Source organism: Mus musculus, chromosome 12, assembly GCF_000001635.26.
Source record: "Mus musculus strain C57BL/6J chromosome 12, GRCm38.p6 C57BL/6J".
Lineage (NCBI taxonomy): Eukaryota > Metazoa > Chordata > Mammalia > Rodentia > Muridae > Mus > Mus musculus.
This window is the reverse complement of record NC_000078.6, coordinates 29,938,530-29,952,911: the sequence shown is the minus strand read 5'-3', so window position 1 is coordinate 29,952,911 and position 14,382 is coordinate 29,938,530. Positions and strand designations below refer to the sequence as shown.

Below are 14,382 nucleotides of genomic sequence, written 5' to 3'. Positions count from 1 at the left end.
TAATAGCTATCTCCATGCGATCCTCATGCATCGGATGCGAGCTAGCTTAAGTCAGGACCCAACCAGATCCAGTCACCTATGACCTAGAAGTATCAGACTCATGCAACAGACCACACAGACACTGTTAGTCAGGGGTCTCAAGAGGATGCTGTGAACACAGAGGGGAAGAGATCCAAAAGTCTGAAGGTGGGCAAACAGGTCTGCCTGCCTGCAAGAGAAGCTACGTGAAGCTGGGTTAGGTTCACAGGCTGTCAGCTCCTGCTCACGGGAGACCTATTTCTGCTCTATTAAAGAACTGACTGCACAAAGTCCATAAAGTTTTGAGGGCAACTCTGCCTTACTCACAGACTACTGATTTAGTCTCCGTCTCATCTAAACCCCCTAAACAGAGGCATCCAGGATATAAGACCACACATATGGGAGCTGTGATCTAACAGCAGTGACACACAAAACCCACCATCATGGACAGAGAGGCAGGCAGTGAGGTGAAGGGCCACCCTTCCTCTTACACAGTGGATATAGTAGTGTACCAAAAACATCATTATCTAAACAATTGAGCGGGTTAACCAAGGTTGCTCTGCACAGAGACCAGAACACTCTGGGTGCAGCCAAGTAGATGGATAAATCATGTTATCCCACTGGGCAGCCATCCAGGAGTCAGGCAGCCGCCTGGCTAACAGAAGGCCACGGGCCCGCATTCACCCTACCCAAGGAAGAGCTGACCCCAGGCTTCTTGACCCCGGCGGATCTTTGCTGCTTCCCTGAGGTTGGAGGAAGCAAGAGTGAAATGGAATCCACTAACCCATATACCAAGTAGAAATGCTGAAGTAAGAGGTTCTGTGTACCAGAGGGGCTACCTGCATCCTCGTCATTCAGGAAGAGGAAGCAGTCTGGGACTGGCACCCCATGGGCCCAGGTTAGCTGATTCTGTAGGCTTTCTTGTGGTGTCCTTGACCTCTCTGGCCTCCAATCCTTCTTCCCCCTCTTCCACAAGAGTCCACAAGCTCCGCCTAATTATCAACCCTGTTCTTAAACCATTGTGGGAGGTAGTGAATAGGAAACATGACTGCATCGTCTGATACCACTGGCTTGAGCCCTTTCCCTACAGCAAGTGCCTGACCACCGGGCACGCATGTACACACCAGCACCTGACATACAAGGGACTCCCTTTGTCAGTCAGTAAGAAAGGGTGAGCTGATGTGGGTGGGGGCAGATGAATTGGTGGACAGGTAGGTGGGTGGGTAGGCAAACGCATGAGTGGATGGATGGAGTGGGTAAGTGGCTAGATATATATGTGAGTAGATGGGTGGATGCGTGGTTGGCTGAGTGGGTGGATAGCTGGGTGTATAGACAGATGGGTAGGTGGGAGGGCAGAATACAGGGGATGACCCAGACACTGATTCAAGAGGATTGTATCATGAAAAACAACAGGCTAATTCTGATCAACTTGTTGCTATGCCAATACAAACATCCCACACATTTGAGAAAGCAACAACGGCGACCATTAATCTCTTTTAATTGCTATTTTTAAAAGTTAAAAAGTACTGCTCTTTTGGTTATAGGTCTTGAGAAACATTTGTTTCACTCCAGGAAGCAACGAGCCTAATCTTACTCCCTAAAGGAAGGCCAGTGGTGACTAGGAAGAGGAGGGCCATGGCTTTAATGACAAGGACTTCCGACACACTGCAGTCTTTGTTTTCCACTGGAGAAACACAATGCCGTCTCTCACATTATATCCGAAAGGCATGCTTCTTTCCTATGACTTGGTTTGTTTGTTTTGTTTGAGACAGGGTTAAGTGAAGCCCAGGCTGATCTCAAACTTTTGATGCAGCCAAGAATAAGCTTGAATGTCAGCTCCTACTGAGGTCTGGGATCAGAGTCATGAAGCACCACGGCCACTTTATGTACCATGGCTGGGGGGGGTTGGACTTGGGGCTTCCTACATTTGAGGTAGGTACTTCTCCAGCTGTGCTACATCCTCAGCCCTCCGCAGTTTCTATGCGAAGAAATCTTCCTGAGTGTCAATGGTCTGATTAAAAAAGAGACTGTATTAGTCTGAGTTCAATTATTGCTAAATCAAAATCTCATCTCTCCTGACAGCCTGCTCACAGTAAGTCTGTCTTTCCACTCTTGTTGTCCTTTCTTCTTAGTGAGTGACTAACATTAGGTCTGAAGTGTCTTTGAAAAAGGTAAGTTGTTTGTGAAATTTAAAAAGTGGCTTTGGGAATGGCCCCACGGTCTCAGGGTATTTTCATGTCCCGCCCTCAAAAGGAAAAATTAGATGTTTCTTAAACATCTGTTTTGGCTTGTTAGAAAAAACCATGGAAGCGCACATGGAAAACTATACTCAGGCAATTTCCTGTTTGCATTACAGCCTCTCTGTGTCCACTAAAGTCAACATATGAAAGAGAGGATTCAGCCCTGAAAGTTCATAGCCCACTCACCAACAGAACTATCAGCACACCCTGGTCAGTATTCTCTGACAGGGCCTTCCTGAGCCAACCTTGTGAGCCTGGCTTCCATATCCAGGTCCTCACCTTTCCCACGCTCCAGCCCTAACCCATCACATGAATGCTCCGGGGAGTGGGTCTCCTGCCAGACCACTACATCTTTAACACCAAGTCACCTAGCTCACACACTCACACACACACACACACACACACACACACACACACACACACCTTTGTACACTGTACCTCCACACCAGGTATTCTCTGTAAGAGTAGGGAAACTGAACAACTTTAAGATGGTTGTGTTCTCGGGCTGGTGAGATGGCTCAGCAGGTAAGAGCACCCGACTGCTCTTCCAAAGGTCCTGAGTTCAAATCCCAGCAACCACATGGTGGCTCACAACCATCCGTAATAAGATCTGACTCCCTCTTCTGGTATGTCTGAAGACAGCTACAGTGTACTTACATATAATAAATAAATAAATAAATAAATAAAAAGATGGTTGTGTTCTCAAGGGTCAAGATATGATCTCCCCTAAGAAACTTAAGCCTCTTACTGCTTTGCACAGAGCTGTCCTGCCCTCATCCGACACTGAATGAGGCAGAGTCCCAGGTTGCTCCCGTGAGCCCGAATACCTATGGGACTGCTGGGAGTGGCTGTACAGAGGCCGGCCTGCTGGTCTAGGAGTCCCAGCTCCAGCAGCACCTCACTTTGGGTCAAGAGTCCTTTAATCTTGGACCAGTATCTCACTTTAGGTCAGGATCCTCTGAGTTAGGGACAGTGTTCCTTCCTAGAATTCAAGAAGATGGCTGTTTGCAGATTCCATCTCTGTGAAATGTTACCCCAAAGCCAATATTTGGAGTTCAGCCATCAGCTGTAGACAGGTGCAGAATAGTGGAAAATCTGAGGCGCCTGAGACATTTGTCCCAAATGAGGACGATGGACAGGTGGCCTTCTTGTGACAGCCCCTATGGTGTCTCTTCTGAGGCCACAGCTTTGGTGGGTTTGTACTCTGTATTGTTGATTTTGCTGTTAAAACATTCCCAACTGAGCAGGATGTTGGTATGTGCCCCGGTCTCAAAACAGGCAGCTGTGATGGGCCTTGCAGACAAGACAGCGCATCAGATGGAGTCCTGTTGGTTCCATTCAGGAATGTGTTGCAGGGCTCGTAGCCACCAGTACATGGTTAATAGATGAAATGCATACAGGACGTACTTTCACACTGTAACATATGCAAACTACTGTTATCTGTAGATCCTGGCGATGAGGCTGTGACAGGAGACTGCAGGAACTTCCCCCTGTATTTTATCCTGTGTCCTCCTTATTCATTATCTTGGACATACCTACCAGGAACCCTGAGAACCAGTCATCAACAGAGCCTGGGACCAGAGGACACAAGATCAGGCTTTTTAAATGTAGGTTCTCACCTCTGACCTGCCCAGAAACAGCCATAGAACAGGACCTATCAGAATTCGGAATAAAGACAGCTGTCCAAAGAATTCTGAGAGCCTAGGTATGATGACCGCGTGTCTGTAACCAGACACTCTGAAGTCTGAGGCAGGAGGACTACTGAGAATGCAAGCTACTCTGAGCCACGTGTTGAGTTCCAAACCCTCCTGGACTATACAGAAATAATCCATCTTAAAAACAAAATCAAGAGTGTGATGAGAGATACAAACCCTCGATTGCTCTAAAAGTTCTCTGAATATCAAAGCACCAGGAAAGAAAGCCAACCATGGTGACAAAAATGTAGTCACCCCACACAAATGCAGGTTCCAACTCAGTCTCATTACCACAGTTCTGGGACTGTCCCCTCTGCACCTTACTGTCACCCTGTCACAGGCTTGCCTCGATGGGACTTGTGCAGCCCTATAGGAGCTGAGTGATCAATGCTAACAGGTTCATCTCTTCTCACCAAAGCTATGGCAAGGGAGAAAACCGGCAGGGCCACATCAAATGCCACACAGAACAAAGCCACACGGAAGATTACAGAAGCATACTCTAAAAATAACCCAGACAGATACACACAGAAACTGTACACTGAGTATTTTATAAGTATTATTTAGGTTTGAGAGAGAGAGAGAGAGAGAGAGAGGGAGAGAGAGAGCGAGAGCGAGCACGCGCAGTAGTCTGTAATAAGAATTTGGTTAAACTTTGTGATTTCACAGAAGCAAATACTGTATTCATTAACAATGACAAGACAAGCCTGAGGGTAAGGTCTGTCCGTGCAGCTTAAGGTCCTGGATTCAATTCCTACCACTGTGTGTATGTGTATGTATGCAACTGTGAGTGTGTGCATCTGTGTGCATATTAGTTACTTTCTATTTGCTGTTATAAAACACCATGACCAAACAACCCATGAAAGAGTTGAATTGGGTTTATGGTTCCACAGGGTTAGAGAGTCTACAATGGAGGAGAGAAGGCACGGCAGGGGGCACTTACTTAGCAACTGAGAGCTAACATCTTGATCGACAAGCAGGAGGCAGAGAACATCCTGGGAACGGTAAGAGGTCTTTGAAGCCTTGCAATTTTGCTCCTATCTCCATTAAAGCTATACCTCTTGGTCCTTTCCAAGAAAGTGTAGACCAACCATATGAGTCAATAAGGAAGATTCTCATTTAAACCACAAATCAACTTATCTATCTATCTATCTATCTATCTATCTATCTATCTATCTATCTATCTATCTATCATCTATCTATCTATCTCATCTATCTATCTGTCTATAAACAATGACTTCCAATTACCCAGTAGACACATGGTCAGAGCAAGTATGTGGACTGGGTAGATGGCTGACTGAGTGAAGTGCTTGCCATGCAAGCATGAGGTCCTGAGTTTGAATGTGCAGCAGTAGGGATGCAGTGGATGTCAGTAACCTCAGCAGCACTGGGAGGCAGAGAAAAAAGGATCCCCATAGCTCACTGGCCAGCCAGTCTCACCAACCAGTGAGCTCAAACTTCAGTGAGAGGTTCTTTTTCAAAAGATAAAAGGCAGACAAGCAAGAAGGATGCTTCATATCAATCTCTGGCCTCTGTGCACATATGTGCATAACATATAAAACACACAGATACACACAAACACAACATGCTACACACACACATAACATACACCACACACATACATAACATACAAAACACAGAGACACACACATAACATATACCACATACACACACCACATACAACACAAAGATAACATACACACAGACATACTATACACATACACAAAACATAGATCACACACACAGACATACACACAAAGACAAAACATACACATACAGAGACATAACATTCATGGACACTTATAAAATATATACACACAGCCGGGCGTTGTGGCGCACGCCTTTAATCCCAGCACTCGGGAGGCAGAGGCAGGTGGATTTCTGAGTTCGAGGCCAGCCTGATCTACAGAGTGAGTTCCAGGACAGCCAGGGCTATACAGAGAAACCCTGTCAAGAAAAAAAAAAAAAAAAGAAAGAAAGAAAGAAAGAAAGAAAGAAAGAAAGAAAGAAAGAAAGAAAGAAAGAAAGAAAGAAAGGAAGAACATTATAGAACTGGAAATATATCATGCCATAATTTTTGAAAACAAACATAACAGGTATACATGTCAATGTACACCTAGGCATATAAACAGATGTTTGTATAAATGTGAATCTGATCTAATGATAGAATATAAGCTGTCTGTTTTGTTTTATCTGTATTTAAAATATTTTAATACAAAAATGTATTATTTGCAAAAAAAATTTTAAATGCTGTCTAAAAATAAGGTTGGTCAGTGGGTTAGGGGGTTAGTTTCATAACTCCTAGCACAACCTGTGAAGACTGCTGTTCAGCCCTCTCCAGCAGGAAAGGCCAATTTAATAATGTTTGTTTGTTGAACCAAACTCCTCCCAGAGATGACTGCTTCAGAGACCCTAGGGAAGATATTAAGGGGTGGATTTCCTAAGACCTTGCAAGTTTATATGCAGTGTTAGAGCTACAGTAGATAAACAGGAAGGGCTGAAGGCCCCCAGCCAGAGGACAAGAACTTAAGCGGCCTGCAACCTCACATCCTTAGCACACTGTGGCCTAAGATGTATGGTCATACCAGAAGCCAAACTTGCTTAGAAATGCAGCTGACTCCTGGTCCCGAGAATCCGATGGTCTGAACCTGAGGACTAAGTATTCCCTGTGTTTCTCTGTTCTCGTCCTTTACCATGTCACCCATCGTTTTCACAATTACCTGAAAGCAGTCAAGATAGGAGCCACTGCTCTCATCCCTTGGAGAACTCACACTATGTAAATGGCTGGTTGGTCATCCTGTTATAAGGACTCAGGTAGGGACCGCACTGAGACCACTGACCCTTTAGCACAGATAAGCATATATCACTCATGAACGCCGCTGTGAACCCCCAAGCAGTGCACATCACAGTGCTTCTCATGGGAAGGGGCTCTTAAGACCACTTTGATTAATGGTAGTATCTCCTACTTTCCTCTTAGGGGTGAGGGTAAAATTCCCCCTAAATCACAGAACATGGAAATATGGGGACACACACTCCATGCTGGTGAACACCTCTGAGAAGAGAACATTGTTCAGAACCCTTCCACATAGCTCCCTGTCAAGAAGTACACAGAACAGAAAGTCAGTCAGGGAAAGGAATCTAAAGACTCCATGGCTAGGGAACATGAGCTGCTTGAAGCCACTTTATAATTACATGTCTGGTCCACTGCCCTGGACTCACAAAGCAGGGTAAAACACATGGCCACCCCACCAATACAGTGAGCAGAGGTGTGGCTTCACTTAAGAAAACTTAGCATTGTGGGCCATCTTCAACAACACCCCCTTCTCTTATCTCTCTGTTTACAGCCTTGAGGCTATGGAAGAGACAGGTTCAGGATTGAGAGGAGACATCTGTGAGCTTACACCCAACATGGTGGAAGCGAACGAGCCAGATGGTAAACACTTCTAGCTAGTGATACCTTCTCTATTCTGCCTCTGTGGTTAGCAGGCAGCCACAGACAAAATGTGAGCCCCCGTCCTGGCTTGTCCCAAAACCTCAAGCTGTAACAGGCAGGCTACCCACAGGCTGTTGTTGGTAACCCTGGCTTTAAGCAGAACTTCCAACAGGAAGCGGTCCAGCCAAGAGCATCTGTGTGGGTAATTCACATGGTCTAATACACCAGGACCCTGTCATTCCTCCTCAGAGTACTTCAGGCTAAACGCTCCAAAGACAAATGGAAAACGCCACAGTTGAGTTGTTTCAACATTTTCTCAAAAAAAAAAAAAAATCTCAACATGTGAACATGGTGAACTCAGCAGTTTATTCTGAGCACTCCTTCTTTTGATCACACCTTGCAGCAAAAGAATTTAAAGAAGAAGAAGAAAAATCTCAAACAAGATGGAGTGACAGGTGAGACTCCCATCATTAAACAACCAAAAAAGGATAATGTGTGGGCAACTATTTTCATGGTATGCACCTCCATCAAAACTGGAGGTGAACCTGGAGAGACAGAGAGCAAATGCAGTAAGCATGCAACCGACCCAGCAAACTGCTTGAGAAAGAAGATAATGCCAGGAGTCCGGAGAGACAGAGGCAGCCAAAACCTGCAGAAAAGATGCCAGAAACACCAGAACACCCCAGAAGGAGAACAAGAAGACTGTAGGGAGCTGCAGAGTACAGAGCCAAGCCTGGCAGCTCACCTCCACCAACATGGATGGAAGCACCCATTGGCTTAAAGGCCTCATTCACACTTGACCAAGGTGAATAGTGTCCATTTGTATCCACCACACAGCAAAGTCACAGGGGACGCAAAGGGTTAATAGTAATTGGTCTATGACAGAAGCCTGCTGCCAGTCCTGCCTCCTAAGTCTTAAATAGTGAGATGCACAGGCTGGGGAAGAAGGCATCTGACTTTTAGACTTCCTGTGGCTTATCTAATCATTAGAACAAAGCTGGGGTTGACTTCGGGACACAATTACTCAGTCCTCAAAAAAGGTCAGGTTCATGAAATCTAGGTTCTATTTTAAAATATACTATGGTGCTGAAGGGAAGCTCAGTTGCTCACTCACTCACTTTAGAGTGCTGGCTGAGCACGCGTGAGGACCTGAGCTCAGATCCCTAGCACCCACATAAAAAGTCACCCACAGCAGTCCAGGCCTGTAATCCCAGTGCTCAAGAAGCACAGACGACTATCCCTGGGGCTTTCTGGACAGCCAATCTAGCTAAATCAGTGAGCTCTGGGTTCAGTGAGCGATTCTGCCTCAAGAAAATCAAAGAGAGATTGAGGAAGACATTCAGTATAGACCTCCAGCATCCATAGGTACCTACAAAAACCACATACAGGTAGACCAATATGATGGGGACATCTTCTCAGCTGGGTTCCCAAAAGCAGTACTTTGTATCAAGTGAACATAAAACTAGCCAGCTAGAAAGCTAGCTAAGTTTAAGGTCTGCCTGCTGCCCAGTCATCAACACCCTCTGTAGTTCCTGCCACACTTCCTTGTCCATGAAGTGAGTTCCTTGGTCTGTAATAATAATGTCAAGGAGGCCTCCTTCAAATTCCTGCCTAGGGTTTCTTCTTGACTTTCCTTAGTAATGGCCTAATGCTCTATAACTGCAAGTCAGATAAACTACTTCTCCCTCAAAGTTGGCTTTGATCAGGTTATTTGTCACAGGCCCAGAAATAAAACTAGATCTAACACATAGGGTAGGACATGATGACACAGGGCTCCTGATTCTCAAAACAAACACCAAGACGAAAAGGCACAAAGCATTAGAATTACCAACTTTGAAATATGTTAAACCATCACCAGCGTCATTTCAAGCAACAAGAAAGCATTCCTACAAGACGGCGGTGGGCACACACCTTTGGTCCCAGCACTAGGGAGGCAGAGGTAGATGGATGCCTGTGAGTTCGAGGCCAGCCTGGTCTACAGAGCCAGTTCTAGGATACTAGGGAATTAAAATGCTCCTTCCCAAGTATTTCCACATACTTGGTGTGTTAGGTGCATGTGGTGGGTATATGGTATTCAGAATTTAGTAAAGAAACAGCCCCACCCTGGTCCCAAGGACTCCTGGCTCACAGAGACTAACTAACCAACCCAAGAAAGAGCCATCAGTGTGGTTTAATAAGAATGTCCCTTGTAGGCTCCAGTATTTGAATCCTTGGCCTCCAATAGGTAGAACTGATTGAGGCGGTTTAGGAGGTGTGGCCGCCGGGTGTGGTGGTGCACGCCTTTAATCCCAGCACTCGGGAGGCAGAGGCAGGCGGATTTCAGAGTTCAAGCCCAGCCTGGTCTACAGAGTGAGTTCCAGGACAGCCAGGGCTATACAGAGAAACCCTGTCTCGAAAAAACCAAAAAAAAAAAAAAAAAGAAGAGGTGTGGCCTTGCAAGAAGTACGTTTCTGAGTTACGATTCTTGCCTACTTCCAGTTTGTCTTCCTTGCTTTATGTTTGCAGATAAGGATGTGAGCGCTCAACTTTCTGACTCTGCTACCTCGTCTTCCTGCCGTGACGGATGCGTATCCCTCTGGAACCATGAGCCCAAATAAACTCTTGTATAAATTACTTCAGTTATGTTGTTTTAGCCACAGCAACGGAAAAGTAACTAAGACAGAGTCCCAGCTTTTTAAGCCCCACATGAAAGTTAAACTGCTCTTAGACTGAATCCATTAAAACAATGATATTTTAAATAAGTAATTCTCTCCAGCACCACAAAGCCCACAAAACTGTCACTGTAAAACCAAGACGGTGTCCTGGATATTGTGAAATTCAAGAGGTCTCCCTGAGTGGCAGGCCAGGCCAGCAGCCTGCAGATGCCTCTTCATTTCCTTAATTTCCTGGCTCCTAAGAAATCTCTAGCTCCAGGCCTACAGTCCTGACTTCCGAGCCCCAGAACAGCCTTGGCTTCCTTTTATCTATTTGAATCTGTTTTCATTTCCCCTTATTGCCAAGTGCATAGGAAAAGGCCAATTTCTCCAACAGGACATGAAAAGAACATGGTCTGTCAATGGGAACCAGCAATTCATAGTGACTCTCCAACTCCCACATTTGTAGATACACATCAGGCCTATCTGCTGACCGTGGGGCTCAGATCTGTGTAGAGAACACCTCTTCTCCAGTCTGCCCAACATCCAAAAACTTCAGCTATTCCACCCCAACCCTCCTCTGGTTCTGGTCCACATGTTGGGGAACACAGACTGGAGACATGGAGTGGAAGCAAACTGAGCTCAAACAAGCTGTTCCAGGAAGGCTCTTCCCACAGCTCCCACTTACCACCAATGGAGTCAACTAACAAAAAAGGAGGCCAAGTGGACCATGGGGAGAAAACTACAGGAAGGTGGCTTCATTAGGATCAAACCAAGCTTCCAGTCAGAGCTGCCAGGGTCCCAGGCATTCAGACTCGCTTTACACCATTTCTTGGATGTTAACAAATTTGGCAGAGTAGAGATAGACGGACTAAACCAACATGGCTTCCTCACAGGAGCATCTTCCTTACAAACATCCAAGATCATGCACACAGGCAATATATCCCAACAGAATACAACCCTAAAGAGCACCCCGATGGTCTCAACGTATGACACAGGCCTAACTGAGCCCTGGATGGACAATGAGGGTTCTCCTCTTAGGCCAGTACCCCGAGAACCCAAAATGAGCAGCATATTCACAGGCCTTGGTTGAGCTGTGAGCAGTGGAATGAAACATCAGGCTCACACATCTGAGCATCCTTGGGCTCTGAGACCAGGGTCATGAGCTCTCCTGTTGTGACCATCCTGAAGAGAGCACATGCTAAGAAACTAGAGCCAAGGGTGTCCCTAGGACACGGTCAGGAGCCAGGGAACTTGCTGTGAAGTTCATAGTTCATACACTCCTGGCAATGCTAGTAATGGAGAGCCTGCTGAACACTACCCCAGGCTCTTCTCCAGTCTTCAGGCAAGGGTGATCGTGCTCCCCAGGGGAAGGTGACTGAGTCTACGTGGGGAGTCTGGAGGAAGCTGCTCTCTCTTTGGTGCCTTATTTGGAGATAAGGTGCTGGTAGATGACAAACTGTGAACAGCTCTGACAAACAGGACAAGATATGCCAGACAACAACATCCATCTCCATACCTATGGGTGCCTCTTGGTGTCTCGGTAACAGCATTATTTGGGAATTTCACCCATGTGCACGAGTCAGCAAGTGCTGGCTACCAGAGCTCTGCAAACCTCCTCCGTCCCACATAGGCCTGGCACACCTGAACATGAAAATTACCCTGTGCTCCTTCGGGAAAGCTGTTAGCCTACAAGGTCGACTAAAATAGCTAGTCTAGACCATATCACAAGTCCAAACACATTAGAGGCAATCAGAAACTAAGCAGGAGCACCAGGCCTCTGACAGACTGACAGAGGCCTAGGAGGCCAGGCCCTGACTGCTCTGGGGCCTATGCATGGAATCCAGAGCTCTCCCAAATTCATAGCTTCGGTCCTTCCCGTACCAGGGCTTCTGCCACACCACCAGTCTATAATAACTCCCTGGCACTGGAGTGCCCTGGAATGCCCAGCAGATGTTATTTTTTTCAGGCTCAGTTCCCATGACCTCAATAACGGAGGCTTCAGGGGGCAGAAAAGGATGTGAAAGGAGCAGACAGGCTGTCAGGTGAGACACCCAGTGCCTACAGAAGAACCCAGTGCTGCCTTTTAAAGGCTATTTCCCCAAGAAGGCCAGGGTACCAGGCAGCTGTTTCTACCAGCCTTCCAAGCTACAGAGAGAAGCAGGGTACCACCTTGAAATTCCAGATGCTAGAGAGCAAAGCCAGTTCTAACCTAAGACCACTGTGAAGCCCCAAACAATCTGGCATTCTCTCAGGTCAAAACATAAGTATGAAACACTGGGGAAGGGAAGGACTGGATTTGGTCTTCGGAGAGGTTGAGTGGGGGTGGGGCTCTTAGGCAGTGATTCCACTGCCTTGGGGGATGGGGGCTTGCAAATTAACATCTTTTATGTCCAATTTCTACTTAACCATTGTTCCTTTGTTTCCTTTCTCAGCTGTACTTAAAAGAGGGCTCTAACTCTGGGCCTCCATGCTAAGGCAAGCTCTCTACCACTGAGCGATACCTTTGTCTCCTATGTAGAAAAATATAAAATATCAACATGTACATGAGAGCAGGAAGTGGGCCGAGAAGCTGAAAGAAAGCAGTGTTTTATGTGTGACTGCCCCAAAGCGCCACCTGACGCATACCAGCCTGCACCCAGACACAGAATGAAGCTAACTTTGCATGAGTTCTGTCAAGTGCTTACCTGGTACACTGGAGTCAGTGATACCAAGTGTTATTGTTACAAAAACCTTTCAGGAAACTTTCAGACATCCATAAAAGTACAAAGTTTGAATTTCGGCACACATACCTTCTGGGGAAATCTTTCAAACAGCATCTCTGGTGTTTTTCTGGAAACCTTATACACCCCTTGCTGCATTTAATTTTTTAAATTACTTTTTAAAAAGTTTATTCCTGTATATGAGGGAGGGGAGGAAGGAGGGAGGGAGGGGCATGTGGCATGCATCTGGAAGTCAGAGGGCAATTTGCAGGCAGGAGTCAGGTCTCTCTTTCCACCATGTGGGCCTTAAGACTCAGGTTGTCAAGCTTTGCTGCAGACCTCTTTAACCACTAAGCTTGCCCCCGCCCCCCCACCCCTCCACACACACACTAAATTTTTATGTGGCATGGTAGCATACAAGGCAGAGTGGGGGGACTCCTGCTGGGTTCTACAGCACTCATGTAAAAACACTGCTGCAGAAAGCAACTAAGAATTGGGAACAGTCTGAGAATCTGACTTTGCCCAGATGTGAGAAATGACTCTAGGGTCCAAGTTTTGGCCATTGAGTCACTACAGAAATTCTCTGTATTTGGAGACGTTCCACTCTGGCCCAGTTTAAAAAGTTTATTGGTTTAAAGCACACTGTCTGTCCTCTCAGATGCAGCCTTGGCTGACCATCCACACCCTCTGGAATGGAAGCCTTATTTAGCTCTCTAGAGGACTAGGCTAGGCATTCCCACCCCAGACTGGCCGCGTGCGGCCCGCACAATCTCCCCCAGAGGAAGTAGGACACCCATGCACTTTTAGAAGTGAGAGCCCTGACCGACCGCCCACTCCTTGAATAGTTCCCTCAGATTTTTATAACTTTCGCAGGCATCCTCAGAGATGCCAAAGTCCTCCAGCCCAGCCACAAAAAAGTGAAAACTCTTTTTGGAATGCAGAAGTGCAGCTGCAGGACCCTGAATTACAGTTGGCCCCTAAACGCATGCCTTCCTTCACAGAACCAAATCTCAGAACACACAGAGGCCTGCAGCCAACTCTGCAGCACTGGGATTCCTTCAGATCTGGGGGCTTTCGGTGAAGGCGCAAAGCACAACTCCAGGTGAAAAAGCCAGGAAGTGGAGGACGTCTGCGAAACTGACCAACTGAGTAGAAACAGCAAGAGGAGAGTCCCAGAGCTGCTCAGAACTTGGCCACCCGCACGATGGTGGGCCCTCCATGGCACCTGGAACGCCAAGCTTCTTCCAAGCAAAGAAAAAGCTCCTTACAAGGGCTGCGCCCAACAGAGTCCTCAGGACACCCAGCGAACTTGAAGGCTCCAGCGCAGAAGCCGATGGGAGTACACTTGGCGCTGTGGCGCCGCGGGACCCAGAATCTGCAAGAGGTTTCCTTGGCGCAGGGTGATGTGGGGTGGGCATCCTTCCAGAAGGAGGAGAAAGGGGGGCAGGTACACTGATGGAGAAAGAAGGGGTCGGAGGAGGGACGACCCAACCCCAGGCCTGCGCTTTAGAGAAGAGAGAGGGAGAGGAACCCCGAGTGGAGAGAAAGTTGAGAAGACACCGGAGGGAAGGCCAGGCGGGGAGGGCTCGAGAGACGCGCGGGGCTTTCCCTGGCGACTCCCTACTACTTCCCGGTCCAGCGGGAGATTCCGAGTTTGAACAAAGG

The 14,382-nt window shown here is 46.9% G+C and overlaps 1 protein-coding gene across 2 annotated transcripts in view; it reads right to left on the bottom strand.

The window, feature by feature from the left end:
• Positions 1–14,382, bottom strand: part of Pxdn (peroxidasin) — an 81,017-nt gene that overhangs the window by 64,747 nt on the left and 1,888 nt on the right. The gene's annotated exons all lie outside the window — the stretch shown is intronic.